Consider the following 17,293-nt stretch of genomic DNA (forward strand, 5'->3'; position numbering starts at 1 on the left):
GAAAAATCTATTCGTACAAATGAATACTGATATCACTATGTGATGATTACAGGATGCGTCTAACATTAACGGAACCCTTCAGGTGGCAATCGCAACACATGGTACCCGGAGCGCGAACACCTGTCTCTTATCACCACGATTCGGACTTTGACAACAGTCTGATGATGAGATGAGAGAGATGGGAGGTCATACTGATAAGTCTCACATAGGTGAACTGAGGACAACAATGTGGCAAGAAGAATAGGCATGTGTCCTTCCAGACGGGCTACACGACGAGATCGTTGGACCGTGTCAACATTGTCGAGGGTTTTTGAAAAATTGTTCTACATAGTTTACTACAACCACTGGCAGAACATAACATTGTTCGGCGCACCAGTTCTCGTAGCAGGCTACTCTCTCTTCCAGACTACAATGATTAAAGACATCGGAATACATAGCCTACAACATTAACAGAGCATACTGTAAAGTCACAGTGCCGGCTGTGGTGGCCGAGCGGTTCTAGGCGCTTTAGTCCGGAACCGCGCGACTGCTACAGTCGCAGGTTCGAATTCTGCCTCGGGCATGGATGTGTGTGATGTCTTAGGTTAGTTAGGTTTGAGTAGTTCTAAGTTCTAGGGGACTGATGACCTCAGATGTTAAGTCCCATAGTGCTCAGAGCCATTTGAACCGTTTATACAGTCGCAGTCTTCCTTGACGTGGAGAAGGCTCACGATAAGGTATGGAAGGCCAAGCTATTTCGACACTTGACGCATTAGGAATTATTCCTAACTACCTAGTTAAAATAATGTGAAATTTCCTCACTGGCCGAATCTTTGTGTGACGATTGAAAACCAACAATCTAGCATCTTGGTCAGGGAATTCCGCAAGGATCAATGCTGTGTCCAGCTTTATTTATTCTATACGTCGACGATCTTCCAACTTCCCTGGAAACAGTTATTGCCTAACACACGTATGACACAGCGTTATTAGCGTGCAGCCGTAAATGAATGCAGCAATAGTCAGATTCCAACGGCAGTCCCTAATAACAGTGGCCACGTACAAATATGATAATGTTAAATACGGAGAAAACAAAAGTAGTGATATTTACGCGAGAAAGACCGCAATTAGGGGGCGGGCTTGTCATAACAGTACGAAAAACCAGTGGACGGATCGGGTTAGATACCTTGGCGTGGTAATTGACAGTGAACTCCTGTACAAATCACGCATTAAGACGAAACAGAAAAAAAATGATCCGCTTAATTCACAAGTTACTCCCACTGCTATCAAACACACAGATAAATATAATAACAATACTGAGACTGCACAAAACAACCCTTTTTTTGCAATGTTGTATGGATACTCATCGTGGGTCGTAGCAAGCTTATCGAATATTCATAATCTACAAGTTATATAAAACAGATGCTTAAGATTAATTTTAAAAACACCCAAATGGGATATAACTCGACAGTTACGTGAAGGATTCAGAATGGGCTACATATTAGACATTATCGAGAGCCACAGGGCCTAAGTTGTTACAAAAAGTAGAAATAATCAGGCCAACAAGCAGAAATTTTGGGGACCCTTGCACAGTCAATTCAGAAAGGTGGCGTCGCGTTCGAGTACCAAGAACCACCATAGAAGACCCTGCTTAGGGAACAATAACTAAATAAAACCAGCGCAAGAGTAGGTGTTAGGGCGTGACTATCGTAGAAGTTTTCATGGGACATAAAACAAGAAATCCAACCTTCGACCAATGCAGTATTTCTGGAAAATAACACAAGAATAGAATCGTAGGATCGTCCGACTGACAGACGTATAGACTGAAACGCGGGCATAGGTTACAACTGGCATGTCACCACGAACCATCGGGACTAGATTACTGAAAGTTGGGTTGACACCTCGAAGCAGAACCAGCTGAGAGATGAGTGGCAGTCCGAACTGTTCACTGCTGAATCTCGCTTTTGTTGGTGGTGATCAGATCACTATTAACATATCCATAGACGACATGTTGGGAGGTAATTGAAGGTAGCGATTTTCGAATACCATTCGCCTCTAATTGCTAGCGGATATTTCACCAAGACTGGCTTCGTAATATATATGATGGCGAATATTCACAGTCCCTTCAGCAATTACGAAGTCAGTCCTAGTAACCGGTAGCTCTCCACACGAGTCCAATTCACACCAAAAACTCCTCGTACTGATTCTTGACTATCCTGCCGAATTCCCTCATTTGTCAGCTCTAGATTGTGTGTGGGATCCTATAGGAGGACCTTTACTTCATCCTCGATTTCAACCAGCAAACTTCATAAATTGACACAGCATATTTTTCTGGCACGGAAAGAAATTCCTCAAGATTACGTCCGGAGGCCGTTTCCTCCCAAGCCACTAACAGTACAATATTGGGGTCACATCACACACTGATGTTGATGACTGACATCTGTTCCGAATGGAATAAAAGCTTAATCATTCATTAACCATTATGTGATGAACTTATCCACGAAGTTCGGTCCTTCACGGTTTAACAGTCTCCATTCAAGTTAGTGTACTGTGTGTACCAGAAGACTTTCCCCGAATACAAACGTTCATAAGGCATGAAATATAATACATAGACAAATACCCTTTATGAAACTTCCTGGCAGATTAAAACTGTGTACCGGATCGAGACTCGAATTCGGGAGTTCGAGTCTCGGTCCGGCACACAGTTTTAATCTGCCAGGAAGCTTCATATCAGCGCACACTCCGCATCAGAATGAAAATCTAATACTTGAAATACCCTTTATTTTGAATTGCATGCGATATATTCAAGTTTTTGTGTGCATGCGTACTTGCTCTTACTTCGTTTATTACAGGACCCAGGGACGCAACAACAGCGGAATCGTACGCCATTTGCAAACAACGCACATTCAAACCAGGAGAAAGCCCAATGTGTCACGAGATACAGTCACCAAACTCAGCCCAGAGGAAATTCCTGACGGCATACCATAGTCACAATACGTTGCAAGCATCAAGATGTGGTGTGCGAAGTTTAGGGAAACAGGGAGCAAATGTCTGTAAAATTACAAAGCCAAGCAGCACCCGATTGTTCAGTATGCGACCCTAATTATAGGGAAAAGCAATGTGAGTATGTATTTTAATACTGTAATAACTTTCATACGTCTTGACCATACCTTTTATTATTTCGAAAATCGCCTTACTGGCACCAAAAGATATGAAAAACTTAACCATTGATTAGAGACATAGTATAATGAATAAATTATGGTTTTCTAGCTTAACAACGTTATGTCAATCACATAAAACTATTCAATCGATGCAGTCTATTTCAAGCGCAGACTGCTAGCAAGGAACAAATTAGAAACCAAGTGGACTAAACCACTACGATCTCTGTTGATCCATAGCGGATACGAGAGAGAGCAGGTCAGATATTTATCGAAGGAAAACCACCCAACAGCCATATGATTTCAGTAGTTGATATTTTATCCACACGACCAATTTCAGCATGTCATTAAGGCCTTCTTCAGGCCCCTACGCACTCCATATATAGAAAATCACATACACCGATGCATGCATAACCGGAGCCATAACTATATAGATTCCGCGAATTTGTTTGTGGAGTGTGAACTTCGAAGACTGGTCTTGGTGTCAGGTCTTCTAAGTAAACATTAAAAAAAAAAGTACTCATAATCGAAGTACTGATGGGGAGGGTTATGCATGCATTGATGTATCTGATTCTCTATACGTGGAGTGCATAGAGGCCTGAAGATGGTGTCAATGAGATTCCGAAACTGATTCTATAAATAAAATAACTTCCGAAAGCATACGGCTGTTGGGTGATTTTTCTTTGATAAATACCACTAGCAACCGCTGAATATGTGGACACGTTACATTTGTTTGTTCACAACTATATTTTTCATCGTTACAACGCATAAAGCAATTTCATCAGTAAACAATTAATGGAAATCACTTTACAGTGCCTTATAAAAAGGTATTTTTTTAAAAAAAACAATGCGTAACAGGTCTTCTGTAAAGTCGGAAACTGGAAGAGGCTTTGAATGGCGCTAGGATACAAGAGGCAATTAGTCTATTAGCAAATACAGTTATTGACTGCTTCGAGCGTATAAATTAATAGAATCAGTAAAAGTTCATAAAAAACACTGTATAATAATTTTTCTACATGGATAACTGCAGCTTAATCTGTATATAAACATCTATTTAAAAATGGTAAAGTCTTTTAAAAAAAACTGGCTGGATTACATTAACCTATGAGACCTATACGATCTCCCTAGTTCTATAAGGTACATATCCTGGCAACATCGAATGTAGCAGAAGCTGAACGATTTATCACTAATCTCAGAGCCGGCCGGGGTGGCCGAGCGGTTCTAGGCACTACAGTCTGGAACCGCGCGACCGCTACGGTCACAGGTTCGAATCCTGTCTCGGGCATGGATGTGTGTGATGTCCTTAGGTCAGCTAGGTTTAAGTAGTTCTGAGTTCTAGGGGACTGATGACCTTAGAAGTTGAGTCTCAGAGCCACTTTTGAACTAATCTCAGATAATTACGGGTCATCACTGAGCTAACATACCAATTTGAATCGGTGTTGAATTCCTAATGGTATTTAGAAAAGCAGCTATTAGGGGCGTTGGGGAAACGGCATCATAGTGTGCAGAAGCAGCGGCTACAAAGTCATGGCGGAAACTCCAGCTATGACTTAACTACTGGCTGCGTCTGCACACGATGTCACCATTTCCTTATAGCAGCCGAAATAGCTGTTTTCCTAAATAAAACTAAACTAAAACTAAGCTCCGTCGGAAAAAGTCTCTGAGGGTCCAACGGTACCGACCGACCGCCGTGTCGTCCTCAGACGATTGGGTGCAGATATGGAGAGGCATGTAGTCAACAGACCGCTCTCCCGGCCGCTGTCAGCTTTCGTGACCGGAGCCGCTACTTCTCAGTCAAGCAGGTGATAAATTGGCCTCGGAAGGGCTGAGTGCATCCTGTTTGCCAACAGCTCTCGGCCGACCCGCATGGTCACCCATTCAGGTACTAGCCAAGCCCGACAGCGTTTAATTTCGGTAATCTGACGGTAATCGGTGTTACCACTGCGGCAAGACCGTTGGCTGTTTCTCTAAATACCATTAGGAATTAGACACCGGTCAAAATCGGTACGTCCCTCAGTGGTAAGCCATAATTATCTAAGAGTACTGATGAATCGTTAAACATCCATTGCATTCGATTTTGCCAGGAAATGTGCCTTATAGAAGTTGCGAGATCGTGGGGATTTCATGAGTTAATGTAATCCAGCCAAATTAACCTAAAGACGTGATTCATTATCGCGGTTGTACCTTGATCTCACAATAAACGGAGATTAGCAGCTACAAGTGGAGTCTAATATTTTTTAGAATATTTTACAATACATTTTTAAAGAGAACTTTTAACTATTTATACACTACCGGCCATTAAAATTGTTACACCAAGAAGAAATGCAGATGATAAACGGGTATTCATTGGACAAATATATTATACTAGAACTGTTATTGATTACATGTTCACGCAATTTGGGTGAACTGATTTATCAGTACCCAGAACAACCACCTCTGGCCGTAATAACGGCCTTGATACGCCTGGGCATTGAGTCAAACAGAGCTTGCATGGCGTGTACAGATACAGCTTACAGCTGCCCACGCAGCAGAAACACGGTACCACAGTTAATCAAGAGTAGTCACTGGCATATTGTGACGAGCCAGTTGCTCGGCCACCATTGACCAGACGATTTCAATTGGTGAGAGATCTGGAGAATTTGCTAGCCAGGGAAGCAGTCGAACATTTTCTGTATCCAGAAAGGCCCGAACAGAACCTGCAACATGCGGTCGTGCATTATCCTGCTGAAATGTAGGGTTTCGCAGGGATCGAATGAAGGGTAGAGCCACGGGTCGTAACACATCTGAAATGAGACGTGTAACCAATGGCACCCCATACCATCACGCCGGGTGATACGCCAGTATGGCGATGACGAATACACGCTTCCAATGTGCGTTCACCGCGATGTCGCCAAACACCGATGCGACCATCATGATGCTGTAAACAGAACCTGAATTCATCCGAACAAAAGACGTTTTGCCATTCGTGCAACCCAGGTTCGTCGTCAGGTACACCATCGCCGGCGCTCCTGTCTGTGATGCGGCGTCAAGGGTAACCGCAATCATGGTCTCCTAGCTGATAGTCCATGCTGCTGAAAACTTCGTCAAACTGTCCGTGCAGGTGGTTGTTGTCCTGCAAACGTCCCCATGTGTTGACTCAGGTGGCTGCACGATCCGTTACAGCCATGCGGATAAGATCCCTGTCATCTCTACCGCTAGTGATACGAGGCCGTTGGGATCCCGATACGATAAACACGCAATCGCGATATGCTACAATCCGACCTTTATCAAAGTCGGAAACGTGATGGTACACATTTCTCCACCTCCCATGAGGCATCACAAGAACGTTTCACCAGGCAACACCGGGCAACTCCTGTTTTTGTATGACAAATCGGTAGGAAACTTCCCTCATGTCAGCACGTTGTAGGTGTCGCCACCGTCGCCAACCTTGTGTGAATGCTTTGAAATGCTAATAAATTGCATATCATAGCATCTTCTTCCTGGCGGTTAAATTTCGCGTCTGTAGCACGTCATCTTCGTGCTGTAGCAATTTTAATGGCCAGTAGTGTATTAATTCACAAAGTACAGAAGTACGAGTTGATGTATGTAGCACTCACGTATGAAGAACAGGCGGTGCTCATGCACTGCCATCTACGCCAATTGGAATAAAGGCAAAAATGTAATACAGGAGTTCAAAAAAGTTTCGGTCGTATAGGCTTCAGTACTTTCTGGTGGTTTCCTTTTGCTAGAACTGCTTTAGGGCCGGAGGAGTATTGTTATTGGAACGCTCAGGATCCCACGTGAATTCAAGCGGACACAATCACGATGTTCGGCGCGACCGTCTTCGCCAGACACGAGACTCTCATTGCGCTGAGAGCTAAGGTGGCGATGACGGTCGCGGGGCAGGCAGGGGTGGCGGCTTCACATGTGGTAATCCCGGCCGGGATTACGGCGTCCGCGACCACGGGCGTTCTCCACCGCCTTGGCGCGGGCTCCAGGGCGACCTCTCAGAGTTCATTACGAGATGAAAAAGCCGGCGCACTCTTCTTTGTGTCCCGTAATCGGCTTTGCGGCATACTCTGCTTTTGCACCTGAGCCTACCGACAGCGTGCTTCCTAAATACCCTGCGAATTAAATAAGCAGTTTTTTTTTTATAAAGACAGTCACTTAATTAAAATTACGCCATTGAGCTGAAACACACCGGTGTACAGGTACGTAAGCGAGTAGGGGTTCTACAGTTACTGATTGGGCGTATACATCAAAAACTGATCATCACAGTGCATATTCGACACGACATTTTCAAAAGAAAGAATAGTTCTGCAAGGAACTTTTTAAGAGTTTCTTTCATGATCACAGAAGGCCATTGTCACGTAATACGTCTTCACGACAGCTGATGATAACTACATTTTGACTAGGTGACCCGTGCACTCTTTTCTCGTTAGTCACTGACATGCATTATAGTAACCGAGACAGAAGTAAATGCAAGTATTCGTTAATAAAACGTATTAGATTCTGAACAGTAGCTACGAATATTACTCTCGTTATTAAAAATTTATATCATTATACCCAATATGATTAACTGTAGAAAATATAAAAATCAGATATAGTCTTTGTCAGATTAGTTTTATTTTTTAAAACCCCTTTACTTTATACAAATGCTTTGAAAACAGTATTAGCTTTTGTAATGTGATCATCGTTTACTTTCTGGCTGTAAGCGAATGTGCGACCTCGTGAAAAAGCGGCATATAACTATTCGTGCAAAAATGCAGGATCTGGTAAATCCAGTCCTGCCCTCTGAGACATCTGACCTTGTGTTTTATTAACAGTCATAGCGTACACTACTTTCATTAGTAACTGCTCTCGTATAATTTGGAAAACCATGGTTGGATCCGAAGGTGTCAGGTTAATACGGGGTACTAGCATAGTTTCAACGGTGTCAATGGATTCAGCAGTCAAGATGTACTGGACAGTTACCACTGACCTTGCACCATTATTTAATCCCTGGCTACCGTTAACAATTCTGATTAACATAATAACAACAGTTTTCTTTGAAACCAATTGATTAGGTCGTAAACCATACGGATTTAAAGATTTCAAAAATTCAACGGGATACAACTGAACGTTGTTTATCTGTCGACGTTAGACAGATCAGATCACACGTAGACCTTTGTCTATCCGGGTAACAAACTGTAAATGACATATTCATTAAAATTGTTCCACTATCATCATTTTTTGGACATAGAATGGTTCTTGAATAGAAATGCGAAACATTTTGTTTATTGATCTCTCTGCCACTGAATGTGGTAGTAAAAAACTATTGTAATTACAATAACAGTGTTTAAGAAATTTAATCGCTTCATTGAAATAACCTATTTCATTTAATAAATCACCGTCTCCCAGTTTAAGAGCTGTTCAGTGAACACGGGATCACCATTTGATCTCATATTATGAATGAACTTAAGAATTTAGACATAAGACCATAAGGTCGACCATTTAATTGCTGTTTTGATAATGGCTCTTCTATCGGCGTATCTAACGACTGGTAATACTTGACAGAAATTTGCGCCAAACGGAGTTATTCGGCCTCCGTAAGAGGGATGATTATTCACAATTTATCTTAAAAGACGATAGACAGTGTTTAGCGTGTCTTTGAAAGTAAACAATTCCAGCAGCTGTTGGGAATTATAGTGAAATTAGATTGTCAGTTGGTGGGTCCTTCTAAATTCATTACATCGACGTATACGACCGAATTCGCGTGAGAGACTACGCTTCCGTAAGGAATCTAAATATCTGTAAGAACTGCCGTGAATGTACGTTAAGAAGATTTTCAATAGATGACATCTTCTACATTGTTTAAAAAAATGTTTTTTTAACAAAAACCATAACTTTAACCTGTCTCTATACTTTTTGTCATTAGTGATTACCAAAATATTGAAAATAATATCTCAGTCATTAATTTTGATTAAGATGTAAAAGGGATACGGCGTTCTGACCAAATAGCATCGTTGAGAAATAAAGTATATGATTCTTTTATATATGGTGTTCTTTTCCTACAACCATAGTTGTATCCTCGTGGACACAGAATATGTCAGAAAATGTGATAATGAATATGTATTTCATCCAGTAACTGACACGATTATATTTTGTGTTAATTCGACAGATAAAAAAGAAGAAATCAAACTATTATACCTAATTGATTAAGATAGAGGAATATTAAATTTTCAGTATTTACATATCCTGATCATGATACTGCACTAAATGAGTGTAGAAGGCGAATATCACATAGCGCAGCATTATGTGGTACTGTCAACAATAAACATCAGTTGTTTCTACTTAGGATCTCGACGATGGACTGGAAGTTGTCGACCACCAATAATTCATTAATGCACCTCTGTCTTGAGCTTTATCGTATTGGAAGCTAAACTCTTTATAGTTGCTGACATTGATATTCTATATTCCTGTTTTTGGCCCAAGTAAGTCCTTCAAGTCTTTATGCCACTTGCCCTTTTTACTCGTATTGAATTTGTCGACTGAACTTTGTATTGAAAACAGCGATACATTATTTTCAACAAATTTGATGAAGCAGAATTATTTATTGTTAAGCAATAGTTAGTAAACCAAATCTTTAATCTGGATTCTGCAGGACTTTTTTAATGTGTACCACATATAATTCGTATTAAACTCTTCTGGAGTCAGAAAACGTTGGCCTGGGTTTAGAAGTTTACGAAAAAAATAAAGTAATATAGGGTGTTTGCGAGTTACAGTAAGCGGAATATTCCCGTTACTTTTAATTTTTACGTCATCAGTTTCTGACAACGTCCGTTAGGTTAGATTTTAACGTCTCGTTGAGATCGAGGTCATTAGAGACGAAACACAAGTTCGATTGTTTCAGGGAAGGGGGAAGAAACCGGCCGTGTCACTCCAGAGGAACCATCCGGGCACTTTCCTGGAGTAATTTAGGGAAATAATGGAAAACCTGTGTCTACGTGGCCAGACATGGGTTTGAATCGCCGTCCTCCCGAATGCGAGTTTAGTATGCTAATCACTACGCCACCACGCTCTCAGTTTATATCTTTCAGTACTTCTGCGGCATGGCCAAGAATTCTACACATTTTACACATTTTCTGGATGGAAATCTGTCAATTTATGACGGGGCTTTTTTATTTACTTATTTATTTATTGAGTTTAATGAACGTGAATTTGCTCTAAACCATTTATTATTGACCACAATACCTCATTAACACCCTTTTCTATAATTTCATTTGACTTGTAATTTATCACAATAGACATAACACTTGTACGCAAAGGAACACAGAATCTGGCGCAAAGTTCATTAGTATACTCGGAAAACAAAGATCCCACTACGGAACGTTGGAGGTCAAAACATATAATGCCTTCCCAGTCGGATGACGTCTGCTAGTCTAATTCATGATCCTTCATGTTGACACCCTTTTTTCTCGACTATAGAGCAATGACTTAATCCAGATACAGTAATGCCTTTGATAATTTAATAGTATAAATTAACAAGAATCCTGTCCCTCTTCCCCTTCTCTCTCTCTCTCTCTCTCTATTTCTCTCTCTCGCAAACATACGTACACGGGCTGTAGTGAAGTCCTAGGTAACTGAAAATTAGATGAATTAGTCAATTCTCTATACAATCACAATTAAATTTGTTACTATCAATATTATTTTTGCAGTATTTTTTATATCATACTTTCATCTGGACATCTATTAGTGGATACTAATATGGAGTGTCTAGCCTTCACCTTTATCTAGCCTTCACCTTTATGCCTTTATGAAGGCTTGAATCCCTGTAGGGACACTTTAAGTGAGGTGTTTAAATGTCTGTGGGGAGAATGGTAGCGCATTCTTCCCCAGAGCGCAAACCAGAGATAGTAGTGATGTTCGATGCTGGGATCTGGAGTGAAGTCGACTATTTGTCATCCCAGACTTGTTCCATTGAATTCAAGTCGGGACTCTGGGCACGTCAGTTCAGTTCAGTAATGTAACTGACCACAAACCATCGATTCACAGACGCTGCTTTATGGTAAGGTGTATTGTCATGCTGATGCAAACACCTCATCATCTTAGAACTTTTCCTCTATCGTAAGCAGTTCTTCGCACCATTCCCTTTCTTTTGTATTAGTTTTATTATCTAATATAACAACACGTAATAATTTCTAGTAACACTGTTGCCCTAAATATATACCGACCTGTTTCTTTAATTCAAGAATTCCTTGTAGATTCGTCATAAGACCAATATAGCCCAGGTGGAAGCAACAATCTGAGACTTACATAAAACAGAATATTATTAATATTCGTTTGTTGTTAGCCACTATCCCGCTCACTGTCGATGTTGGTAATTCTTAAAACTATCATTTTCAGTTGTTGTATAAAATATTCTTTCAAATGAACTACTTAAGCTAGTTATTGTGGTAATTTCATGCTTTCCTGAAGAAAATGTAGGCCCCTACGTGTATGTCTGAGAGATTGAAGCAGGCATCAGAGTCCACGCTTTTAGAGTCATTACCCATACATATTAGCATTCATAATCTGAATCTTCGCCATCACAAGTATTACAATCGCTTCTGCCTTAGTATCAATTAGTGGCATGCTCTCCATGGCGTGCTGTCACGAAGTTATAACACTACTGTAGTCAATTAGTCATGAGGATTCTACTCGAGTGCAACTTTATGAGAGTTTCTACTGTTAATATTTACACTGTTATACAAAATGAAATACTTACCAATATAAGAGGGTAACCTGTTACAATGTGAGACGATAGAGAAAACAGATTTCTTATGTGGTCATATTGGCCCGACTACTGCACAAGCAAACATTTTCAAAAAAATTTTAAGTATAAGAAACATTCTTTAAAAACAAACAGCTCTTGCAGTTCTAGACAGTCAGTGAACCTCGTAAGATAACTCATTCAGTAAAAAACTATTGTAATTAAGGAATCAGACCCTAACAGAATTCAACACTTTCTTACTACAAGGAAAGTGGTTTAATCAATGAAGCCGGCCGGAGTGGCCGTGCGGTTAAAGGCGCTGCAGTCTGGAACCGCAAGACCGCTACGGTCGCAGGTTCGAATCCTGCCTCGGGCATGGATGTTTGTGATGTCCTTAGGTTAGTTAGGTTTAACTAGTTCTAAGTTCTAGGGGACTAATGACCTCAGCAGTTGAGTCCCATAGCGCTCAGAGCCATTTGAACCATTTTTTAATCAATGAACAACATGAATTTTATTGACAAGTTTAACAGATTCTAGGTACAAGTTACACACAAAGAAACTGCTTTCTCAAGGTGTCTCTCCAGAGCATCAGCTATCTTAGCTTTATTTCTTGGGGAAGGAGGGGGGGGAGGGCAGGGGCAAAGGATTGTAACCACTTGCATAAAATCAGCTGCACTTCTTCTTCTGAAACGAGCGATACAACGCCATAGGAATTTCTTCAATCGGTGAAACAACTGAGTGTTCAACGGCGCAAAGTCTGGATCTTACACAATTCTGCCGTGTAGCGTATTAGATGATCGGCGCATACTAAATTCTATGGTCTTTTAGTCTTCTGTTGGGTTATTTTGTGGAGTTGCAACTCCACTAATACCCCAGAAAGTAAAGAGTACAGTTCCACATATTTTTCTTTAAATAATACATGCTACAAGGAATGTTGGTATCCTTTGTATAGTTATGCTATACACTTCTAACTTTTCTCAAAGAATTTCACTTGGTAATAATGTTTGTCCCACTGAAGAATGGAACGACATATCTTTCGTCTTCACAATAGAACGACAGTAACGTTCAGTTCTTCTTAATGGTTCACGAAAAACGAAAAGAGCTGATCCCATACGATTTCTAAGCGATTTGGCACGTCACGTCCTTTGCCTAAGACTAATCGATCATGATTTGTGCGTCCAAGGCAACGGCTGTAAATTGATTATATTCATTTTGTGTCCTGTTAAAGAGAAACTTTCGGCTGTTATCAGTTATTTCTCGAATGAGCAGCAAGATATTTAGAATTCCAGTAAGCAATGGTCACTTTAAACAACAATTACCACTGTCTCTTTATCGACACTTTATCAGTTATCCTGGTTTAAGGTGAAATTCGTTAGTGAAGAGGTTGGCTGTGGTCGTCGTATACCAAATTTTCCTCTTCCTGCTAGTTTGATTAGTGTCTTCCCCGCGACAAAATGGTACACCAGCATGAGGAGCTACGAAAAGTGAAAATAGGGGAAAAGGAATTATTCTGTTGGCTCTGATCCCATTTGCAACACTGATTATTATTTTACTAGCTTAGCGGTCTCTGCTTCATTCGCGTAGAGTGTATGGCCTGCAGAGATTTTTTGTTTTGTTTTGTTTTTGGATTTTTGACCGTATTATTATGTTGTTCACAAAGTACAAGACGTTTTAAGCTTTTCACGCTAATTAAGGCCGTATAAGCATGGTCTCTTCCGAATTTACTTCTGACCAAAAACCGATTCTGGTAGCTGGAGTCCAAAGTTTTTGTTATTCTTCTTTTTTGTGCTCTTGTGGAGATATTTCCGTAGCACGTTTCATCCGATAACAAATATTTCTTCACATCTAACCAAGAAGTGGAAGCCAATTTTCAGAAATTTAACTATAAGTTTTTTAATGGAACGAAATATTTCTTGAAAAATTTTCATTCTACTCCCTTAGGAACTGAATTTCCAGAAACACTTATTTTTTTTATTTCTAACCGAGAAGTCAAACAAAAACTTTGAAAGATATCGCTCTAAAAATGCTTTCCCGATGAAATATTTTCGTAAAACGTTTCACTCCCTATTTCACCTCCTTAGGGATTGAACTTCCAAAAAAGCCGATACCCGTAAGTCTCGTTTCTAACAGAGAATCCAAATACAAATTTTCATAGATTTAGCTTCAAAACTGCTTGGACAGTGAAATGTTTCCATAAAAACTTTCGTGCCCCGTCTCACCCCCATAGAGGCTGAATTTCCAAAAACAGTGAAATACCTATTACTTTTCTAATTTCAAATTTTATTTTCATAGATTTAGCTGTAAAAATGCTTTCGTGGTAAAATATTTTCATAATATCTCATCCCCTACGTTACCCCCTTAGGGGCTCAATTTCCAAAAACACTGAAACACGATTTCTTTTGTAGCCGAGATGTTAAACACCAGTATTCATAGATGAAGCCTTAGAAATACTTTACTAGTTCTTTAATAACAATATATGTTAAAAAACTTTCACCCCTATTTCACTCCTATAAGGCAAAAGTTCCAAAAATGCTGAAACACACATTTATTTATTTCTGACCGAGGTCTAGCTTAAAAACTGCCTTATCAGCGACGTTTTTCGATAAACCATTAATCCCCTGTTTCACCCCCTTGCGGTTGGAATTTGGAAAAAAATATTCTTTAGAAATTATTTCTTCAATGAGGCCTAAGGTATAAGACCTACATCTTCCCCAAATTTCAAGTTTCTATCCTTAGCAGTTTGTGCTGGGCGATGGTTGAAGTCAGTCAGTCAGAACATGGCCTTTTCTACATAAAAATTTCATTCACTTTCATATATATAATTGAAAACGGCTTGGAACTGACATCACAACCAGTACTCACAGCCTTTTAGATCCTGATTTCTGCATGTTTTGTATGCTTATACTGATAATACGTAATAGCTATGGGCGTCCAAGACGGACAACGGAGTCATTATGTTATACAGTTTAAAACAGGGGTTCCCAACAAAATTTTCTCGACGACCCCCTCATCCAGCATGATTGGTACCTTGCCATATCACAGTATCAAGTACACAAAAAAGCCAAATTTAGAGTTTTTTAATACGTTTTCTATTTTTGGTACTTAGAAAAAAACTTTGACATAATCATTATTGAAAAAAATATTGAGCTTAAAACTGCTCATGCAGGAAGCGGCCAAAACAAAATCTGTTATCATACGAAATATATTTAATATATTTTTTATTCTAATAGCATCTTGCGGACCCCTCTGGCATAGCTCGCGGACCCCTGGGGGTCCGCGGACCACCTGTTGGGAACCACTGGTTTAAAATGACCTCTACGACGCCTTAACTCGAAGGCGTTCTAGAAACGTTTAAAGTCGGTGTAGTGCACTCTTCAAGGGACCATCTTGATTTTTAATAGATATTAAAAGTCATTTAAACTGTAATTTCAAGATTCCAACAATATTCGTGCCGCTTGCCTTTTTGAGAATTTAATTAAATTTTTTAGGAAGAATTCATCGACGCAGATTTAGTTTCTAGCGTGGAAAGAAGGAAATTTTCGGCATTATCATTTTCATTACATCTTAATCTTATCAGAGGTGAAGTTAAGATTCACTACACTTAGAACTATACCACACTTGAGCTACTGTGCTGTCACTCTGTTTCTCTTTCTTTTGACGTCATCCCTCCCTCCCCATCTCTCTGCTGCTCTCTCTCTCTCTCTCAAACACACACATACACACACACACACACACACACACACACACACACACGCACACACACACACACACACACATACTCTCACTTATACATAGATGTTACGCAGAAAAGCGAGTGTCAGAAGCCGGAACGTAGTTTAAAACCAGATAATCACCAGGCTCGTATAATTACTAAAACTACCCCACGGCAGAATTAACCAGATAATTGTATTAGAAACGCTGTATTCTAGGAATTATCGTGGAGGTTGTAGCAATCCACTGAAATCCCTTTCCTACTGCTAATGAAACAACAAAATGAACCCGCTCTCACCTACGTAATGAAAAAGTGCGTTAAAATCCACTGCTGTGAAAACACTTTTTTCACCATACATAGTTCACACTGCAATAACAGACTAACGATGATGAGAGGGAGACTGTATAAACGTAGGTTGCTGGCATGAAGTGAACATACGTCAGCTAAATGACTTTACATAACGACTGGAATGAAAGTGAAATTATGGGAAATAGAGCTAGGGCCACGTGAATGTGTGGTCGATAGGCCAAGAAAAGCCTCTATTGAGTACCAGGAGACAGTAAAAGGCTGACGAAGGGAGGTAGGTGGATGGTATTGGAAAACAAGTAGGAACAGCATGGATGCGTGTAGCACAGAGAAGTGTGGAGAAGCTATTTATCAAACAGTGGGGGTTAACTAGGAGATGCTGCTGCAGCTGCGATGGGGAATGAAATAACAGATGGACTCTCTTGTTACACGAACCACAGATTCAAAAGGAGGTAATGTCACCATCTCGAGGAAATCAGCTAACCAGGTGACAGGTATACAGAGATAATATGAAGAACGTAGTAAAAAGGTACCATGATAGTATTAGTAAGATACCTACCATAGTTATTATGAACACTTTAAAAACTTGTTTTGAGTTGCAGACACTAGTGTCTGTATAACACGATTCAGGTTATAGTTTTAGTAATTGTTAAGCATTAGTCAGACGCTAAGTTATTAGCTATGATGCTTGAATTTACGGTCAATACAATCTCGTTGTGTTACTCCAGAGTACATTTTCTGTGATAAACTAGGACCTTTGTACACTACATTAAAAGAGGAGATAGTGCCATTGTGGACTAATTCGAATGTTTAGGACAAAAAGTCGAAATTAGTGAATATAGAAGAAGATTCTACTAAAGTAGAATGTGTATATAAAAGCAAGAGAAAATGCTTCTGGAATGGGTAGCCAGCAACTGGCAGAGGAGCGATTGAAAAAATAACGCAGTTTACTTAAGAAAAAAGGTTTGTAGGTGAATGTAAGACACCTGGGAGATAGTTAATTGGGAAACAAGAACGTCCAACGCTAGCAGAAGACAGTAATGGTCCACATAGTAGATGAAAAAAGGAGGTTTAGGTTTGAACTGAACCTGTTATTAGTGGCATTGGCAAAAAAAAGAGAGCAACTCACAAGTAATAACAAAGGTACATCAGAATAATTTAGGCTCGCTTTAAAGGATAGTGAAAATACAATTCAGAAAATAGTCAAGCAAAATGTTCAGCAGAATTGTAGGGGAAACAATTGGTCTGCTCGTGTTAGCAGTACAACAATATATGATAGCTTGATTATTTCATTAAAAAAAACTCGAAAAATCTCATCTTGTTGATAGATGAAAATCACTAAAAATTTTCAGTATAATCTGCCGCCTTTTTTACTCAGAGAAAGTAAAATTACTTTGTTACAGTTTCATGTGCCTAATGATGAACAAATCT

Source organism: Schistocerca americana, chromosome 2 (genome assembly GCF_021461395.2).
Source record: "Schistocerca americana isolate TAMUIC-IGC-003095 chromosome 2, iqSchAmer2.1, whole genome shotgun sequence".
Classification (NCBI taxonomy): Eukaryota; Metazoa; Arthropoda; class Insecta; order Orthoptera; family Acrididae; genus Schistocerca; species Schistocerca americana.